This window comes from Lipotes vexillifer, unplaced genomic scaffold (assembly GCF_000442215.2).
Source record: "Lipotes vexillifer unplaced genomic scaffold, Lipotes_vexillifer_v1.1 scaffold683, whole genome shotgun sequence".
Taxonomy (NCBI): Eukaryota; Metazoa; Chordata; class Mammalia; order Artiodactyla; family Lipotidae; genus Lipotes; species Lipotes vexillifer.
The window spans coordinates 460,790-468,099 of NW_006779881.1; the positions used below are offsets into that span (position 1 = coordinate 460,790).

The 7,310-nt window shown below is 44.5% G+C and overlaps 1 protein-coding gene across 2 annotated transcripts in view; it reads right to left on the reverse strand.

The window, feature by feature from the left end:
• Nucleotides 1–3,992: 3,992 nt before the first annotated feature.
• The window catches only part of PPIH (peptidylprolyl isomerase H), a 17,330-nt gene continuing 14,012 nt past the window's right edge, over nt 3,993–7,310 (reverse strand). Inside the window, exon 10 of one of the 2 annotated variants that reach the window (XM_007453013.1) lies at nt 3,993–4,189. The gene's annotated coding sequence lies outside the window, so the exon portion shown is untranslated. The remainder of the gene's footprint in view (nt 4,190–7,310) is intronic. The other variant, XM_007453012.1, reaches the window with a different exon arrangement.

The following is a 7,310-nucleotide window of genomic DNA, read 5'->3' on the forward strand; positions in this document are numbered from 1 at the left end:
AGAGCGTCGGTTTACGGCGGAGCAGTCACCTTGGGGGGACCACGCAAGGTATCAGGCAGCCCTTGCCCAGCATATGGAGGGCGGGGGTGTACTCCGTGGGGACCCGCCTCCCGATCTATCATACCAGGCACAGGAGGACTGTCTTGAGTATTCACATCTTTTCGTATTGGCCACAAATCAGATTTAATTTCATCTCACGTTTATTGAGCACGTTAGGCATTTTTCGTGCATTTTATTAAAACAGCCATGTGAAATAGGGATTACTATGCACGTTTCACAAACGATTTGTAATTGAGGCTGCCGCATGATGTAGATGAAGTCGTCCACCTTAGTTCGTTCTTTATCAAGCGTCTACTATCTGCTGGGTATGGACAAGTGCGCCAGTTGCTGCCTTCTTAAATTCAGTCCAGGGATAAAGGCAGAAATTTAAACATGCAACACACCCAACACTACAGCGCTGCAAATGCACAAAGCATTTTGGGAGTGGCGGTGGGGAGAAGGTTTAGTGCAGACTCCAAGCACATGGAGGTTTATGCAAAGGCGTAGGAGGCAAGAAGAGATGGGGTCTGGGGCAAATACAACTAAAGTAGTCCAGTAAGACCAGAATGAAGACATTTGGGTTATAGAGGTAGGCAGGGTTAAATTGGGAACATTTTATCTGAAACTTAACCTAAGGGCAATAGTAAGAAGAGTAATTTTAGAACTGAAAGTAGGGAATGGCACTTTTTTTTTTTTTCTTTAATGGCTGGGGAAGAGTGAATGGGCTGCAGAGGGGCAAAAATGAAAGTAGGGAGACCAGCTAGGAGGCTAGTGCAGTAGTCCTTACCCCATCGGTATCATCTAGGCCTGTAAATTCCACCCCTTAAAGGCCTCCCTGAATCAGTTCTAAAAAAAATCTCTAAATGCAAATCCAGAGTTTCTTCTTTCCTACTGCTGCTACTTTAGTGTAGGCCATCATTATCCATTGCTCAGAGCAGGAGTAGGCACCTTTTCTATAGGGGCCAGGTAGTGTTTTAAGCTGTGCAGGCCAGATTCTCAACTACTCAAATTTAGAGCCTGAAAGTAACCACAGACAATCAGTAAACAAGTGCATCTGTGGTCCAAAAAAATGTAATTTATGGACACTGAAATCTGAATTTCATGCAATTTTTATGTCACAAAATATTCTTTAGATTTTTCAACTATTTAAACTTTTTTTCCCCCAACTAGTTAAAACATTTAAAAATCATTCTTATTCTTAGCTCATGAACCACTGAAAAATAGGGAGTGACACCTGGCCTGCCAACCCCTGGCTTACAGCACTGCTGTGGCCTCCTAGCCAGCGTCTCTACCTTTCTTACTCTAATATTCCCCATCACAATATCCAGTGTTCTTTTGAAAACATCCATCTGATCACGACACTGTCTCACTTAAAATCTTTTAGTGACTACACCACCCACAGGATTGTCCAGATTCCTTAATGTGGTTGGCAGGACCCTGCATGACCTCTAAACTTACTTCCCACTCTTCTGTCACATTCCCTGTCCAACCTTCCAGGTGACCTTTTAGCCACTGCTTCCTTTGAGCTATCACATACTATTCCCTCTCCTTATAACATTCTTCCTTTCTCCCTTCTCCTTTGCCTGCTTAACTTCATCCTCTAGGTCTTGCCTCAGATGTTACTAGGTTAGGAGACCCTCTCCTAACACACTGTACCACACTCATTATATCTTCCCTGCCAGACTATGAGTTCCTGAGGCATCTAGCATAGTCCCTGACACACAATATCGTAATTAATGTGTCAAGTGAATGATGTAGAAAATGGATTGGAGAAGAAGGTACTGGCAGCAGAGAGGTCATCTGGGCAGCAGCACCAGTAATCCAGGTGAAAAAGGTCTGCGGCAGCAAGTGTGAAGGGAGAGAAGTAGGTGGATCCCGGAGCTGCTGTTCATCTGTTCCAGCTCCAGGTGACTTTTGACTGTTAAAAAGAAAATATTTCCTCAAAGGCAATTCTGCCAACACTTAGGAAATTTAAAAGTGTGCCCCATAGGCTTGAGAGCTTTTCCCCAAAGTGGAGTTACAAAGGCACTTAGAATAATGGCAGCAGCACCTCTGAGAATAAGTAACCTTCCTTATGTAACTGCTTTGAAGGGATGGCTTCTCAAGCAGAAATATAAATTCTATAATATTTGTCTTTAAAATGTTACTTAAAAGTATCATTACTTACTCATCCAATTACTTCACTGAAGTCTCTCTTCATGCTCAGTGAACATGAAGATGAGTGATTTCCTTGTAGCCCCCTCTCTACCACTGCATAGATGGTACTGAAGCACTGGAGGAGAAACAGTTCATGTCAAAATCCATCTCCTGTTCCAAGATGGGAGCTCCCCAAGCCATGGTTCTGCTAGTCCCCTTGCCACCCTGAGAGCCTAGTGTGGTGACCACAGCTCCAGTGTCTACCTTTAAGTGATGTGAAAGGCAAATGGTTTCATTCCAAGAATCTCCTCTGCAAAACTTTCACCTTGTCCCCATCTCTACAGACTCTGGGCCCCAAAACATAGTTGCCTTTTCCTAGAAAGCCCTCCCCACCCTTATCTCCTGGCTAATTCCAACCAATCTGTCAATACTTACCTCAAATGTTGCCTCTTCCTCTCACCCCCAATCTTTCCGCTCTGCTCCCATAGCATCTTATACATACCACTATCATTCACACAACAAATATTTATTGAACTCTTACTGGCTACTAGGTGCTGGAGACGGCAGTGAAAAACAAACAAAAAAGACCAACTTTCCTGTCCTCATAAGGGCTCACATTCTAACACTCACCACACTGAATCCAAACCATGCCTATCCCCTGTCACAAACACAGGCCACATCTTACTCATCTTTACAGCTCCAGTGCCCAGGACAGAAACTGGCAAAGAATGCAGGTGCCAAGTGTAACTGAATTCAACTGAATGGCCCATCATAAGAACATCAGCTCAGGATCCCAGCTGCTCATCCTCCTTCCTCTCTCTTTAAATTCTACCCCGTTTAGTTACTTGAAGATTTCTCCTCCACTAGATCACAACCCTTTCTTCCCCGTGTACCCTGAATCCTGTTTACTTAGCTAGACAGTTGCAAATATCCAAACTACAGGGCCCTTGTATATCTCACCACCTTTCTTGTCCCCCAGTACACTGAAATGGCACTTTTAGCCTGGTTCTATTTTATCACAGAATTGAGCTCTCTGCTACTCTGCTGCTGCAGTAGCCTGCTGCTCGTAGTTATGAGTCATCCCCGCCATGAGCCAGGAGAAAGTAGGAATGGGATAACATAGAAACTGCCTCATGAAAGGAATACCAGGGAACTCCCTTTACCTCCTGAACATTACACTCAATGGGATCTTTTTATCTTTTATGTTTTTATGTTATCCTTTTATTTCCTTTCAAAACAAACATTTTCCAACGCACGTTACTGTCTACAAGTTATCCTCATCTCCATTCTCTTGTTTGACCCTTTTGACAATGCTATGAAGTAGTATTATCCCCATTTTACAGATGAGGAAACCGAGGCTCTGAATGGGGACGTGAACATCTCAAGACCTCAACTGTTTAAAAAATGACTTCGGATTCAAACCAAGATTTTTAACTATTAATAAATGATTTCCACTTCATCATGATCAAGGCACATTCTACCAAATGGTCCCCCATCCAAAAATATCCCAAGCTAGTGACCCTTCACCCACAGGCTCTAGAACTAACCAAAATGAACCTACTGGGAACATAAGGCCCTGGGGCTTTGCCTTCTTTGCCCAATCAGCTTGAACCTATGAGGGGACTGCTACAACTGCTTGTAAATCTGAGGCATCAACTCTACATATCAAGGGCCTGGCTCTGGCCCATGCTGGCCTCTGGGGAGAGTCAGTACTCCTAGCTGGAGCTAAGGAGTGAGGAAACAGGGCTATCATTACAACCATTTAAAAAGAACACAACACACGGTAAAAAAAAAAAAAACCCAAAAACCCCCCCCCCAAAAAAACAACAACTTTATTTACAGTTGAAAACTTAAACACAAAATCTTGGCTTCTGAGTCTGTGATACTTCCAAGGTCTTTTGATCAAATGGGGCAGCAGCAGGCAGGGAAGCAAACACAGGGGCCAGTCCAGCTTATCTTACTCAAGAGCGTCACCCCGAGCAAGGGAAGGCCTGCAATGGCAGATGTGGAGGGTCTGTGAGAGATGGAAGAGAGAAGCAGCTCAGAGGAACGGGGAGGGGACAGTCCATGAGAGAAAACACTCGCAGCTCTCCTCTACACACCGAACCCTCCTTTCCCCAAAGAGCAGACCACTTTGATTCTTGCCACAGGCCAGACCTTTGGTGCCCCAGAGCAGAGCTGAGAGATGTGTTACACAGAACCAAGAAAGAAACTAATATTTACGGCCAATACACTGTCTTCTTTATTATTTACCCTTCACAACTCTGTGTAGTATATATTATTTATAATTAAGTAGAGGGAAAAACTAGGGCTCCAAGGGGTTTAATGGCCTGACACTGATGGGGCTTCCTGGTCTACTTGGCTCCGAAGTCTGTGTGCTTTCTGCCAGACCTTGATGGCTCTCTGTGGAGCTCTAGAACAAAGAGCAATCCTTTTCCTTGATTGGTCCCAGGGTTATAAAGAAAGGAAACTCCACACCCTCTGTTTATGGCCTTGGAGTTAGCTGTCCTAAAAGAACAGGGTGAGTACACTCAGTTACTACTGCTCCCCTCCCCCCAAACATGGCCACACCCCTCTTCCTCCAGAGAACAGTGGGTCCTGGCATCATACCACAGGCTCAGACAGAAGTTTAACGCTGGGCCCTCAAGCAGAATGTACAAAAATGTATAAATGCACTTTGTAAGTTGCATGGTGCTCTGGGACCTAAGCTCTATCACTGACCAGGCACTGTGTTAGTCAGCATGGTCCCTGCCTCAAGGAGTTCTCAGTCTAGAGAAAACCAGACCAACATATTCATGATACACTGTGTTAAATGCCATAATAGAGAGATGAACCAAGTACTGTGGGTGCACCCAGGAGGGGACCAGGGAATGATTCACAAACTGATGTTAGTTACATGCTCCTGGGAAGGGCTGGGAGGAACTAGGATTAGTTAAAACTACAGATATACAGTATGTATTTCTATTATAAAATACATGCCCAGTGTAGAAAATTCAAGCATATACAGGACAACATAAACTGAAAAGAAAGTCTCTTTGCTATCTCTACTCTGCAGAGGTAACCATTACTACCAGTCAGCTATCACTACAGTAATTTCTGAAAGAGTAATTCAAAATAAATAGCACCATGTTTATATAATGTACTACATCTTGACTTTGTCCCTTAATTTACCTTAGAAATCTGCCAACAGATACAGATCTACCTCTTTCTTTTTAAGGCTATATAGTATTCCATGGACGTGATGTATCCCTCTGTGTGTAAGGCCTGGTTACAGGGCAGGGAGCTTCGCCTTTGTACTGGAGGGACTGGAATGGAGCCATTCTCCCCTCCCCGCCCTTTTTAGCTGGCAGGGCTTCTGACTTTCAGGGCAGGGAACGGTGTTACACACCCAGCAGGCATGCAAATATTTGCTGCCATATCTCTGGTGCTCCCTAGACACATATTTTCATGTGGAACCTCTGCTCTGGCCCGGACTGCTGCAGTGGACACCTCACTGACCTCTAGCTTATCCTCCACACTGCTGCTAGAATCATCTGAATGAGTAAAGTCAATTACAGTGTTCTCCTGCTCAAAATCCTTCAGTGGCTCCTACTGGCCTGGTTCTTTCTGGAGGGTCAGGCTACCCTTTGGAATCTCAGGAGCATGATGGACTCTCACCCTAGGGGGGAAAGATGTACACACTGCCTGAAGCTCACCCCCATCCTCAGGTTAACATATGAATACCTCAGCCTGCACTGGATCTCACAGCTGACCCTGGCCTCCTCTAGCCTCACCTCTTACAGTTTGCTTTTCATATCTTCCTGCTTTGGCTATATTGAATTATTTGCAGTTTCCCTTACACTTCCTGCTGTTTCCTGCTTGGTGCCTTTGCTCATGCCATTCCCTCTGCCGGGAATGCCCTCCCCAGTTTTAGCTACCCTGACAAACTCCATTCTTTCATGTACTCAGCTGAAACATCTCTTCTGTGGTCTTCCCAAACACTCCAGGCAGACACAGGCATTCACTTTCCTTCCTTTGTCTTAAAACCTCCAGTTCAGTGCTTTACTGTACTGTAATTGTCAGTTTCCCCAAGAGACTATGAGTTCCTTTAAGGCAGGAACTGGACTTTCCAAGTTTGTTGCCTCATCTGCAGTGTGGGACCTATATCTTAATTAATGAAACACCAGCCCACGTGCCACCAATGTGTCTTTCAGAATCCTCCTCTACAGGAATGTATCACATCTACAGGAAATCCCAGATTGGGGGACAGTATTTCCTAAACCTCAGTCATTCCAACAGCAGTGTCACAGCTCTTACCATATCCACCATCCACAGGTACAATTAATTTTTAACCTACTGACTATTTGAACTTGAATAACACCTCATTGTAAGCTATAATACCTGTAAAACTAGGTGCTGTATATTTTTTCCTAAGAGACAAATGTTAAAAAACATTCAACCAGCACCACCTAAAGCAGGGTTACCCACATTTCTCTGATAAGAAGCATCTGAAGCAACATAGCATCCTGGATCCTACCTCAAATTCACTCAAACTCTTCAGGGGGGGATCTGGGAATTAGTAGGTTTAAATAGTGCCCCTACGTGATTCTCATCTTCAGGGAAATTTAGGAAACAATGAACTAAAGAAAGATCTCTGCTGCTTGATAGTACCAGGCCTGGGGATCACTGGGAGATTAGCAGGGCTGTCAGAGCTCACAGCCACTCTCTTTCCCAAGAGACTCTCAGGTATTCAAAACAGAGGTTCCACGCCCCCCCCACCCGCCCCCCCCCCATGCAGTTGTAAGTAGCCAAGAACCCAGTTCAGATTGGGCAGGAGAATCCTGAGGCCCAAAGTTCGTTTATGTACACCTAATCAAATTCAAGGTAAAAAGCTTTCACAGGACCCACTGAGATAAAACCGAGGTTACTATACCTAGAGTTGTACAGAAAACTTCATTTTCACTAAAACCAAAGTCAGGACCTAAGGTAGAGCACAAAAGAAGTTGTGGAAGGAAGTTCTTCATAGGGAGGCACAGTTGATCAAGTGACTTCACCTATCTTCTGTCTCTTTCCTATCTTCCATTTCCAGTGACTAGGCACAGGCCTTAAATGCATGATTAGGTGATCTCTTGATTTGAATGCAGTAGATTCCTGCT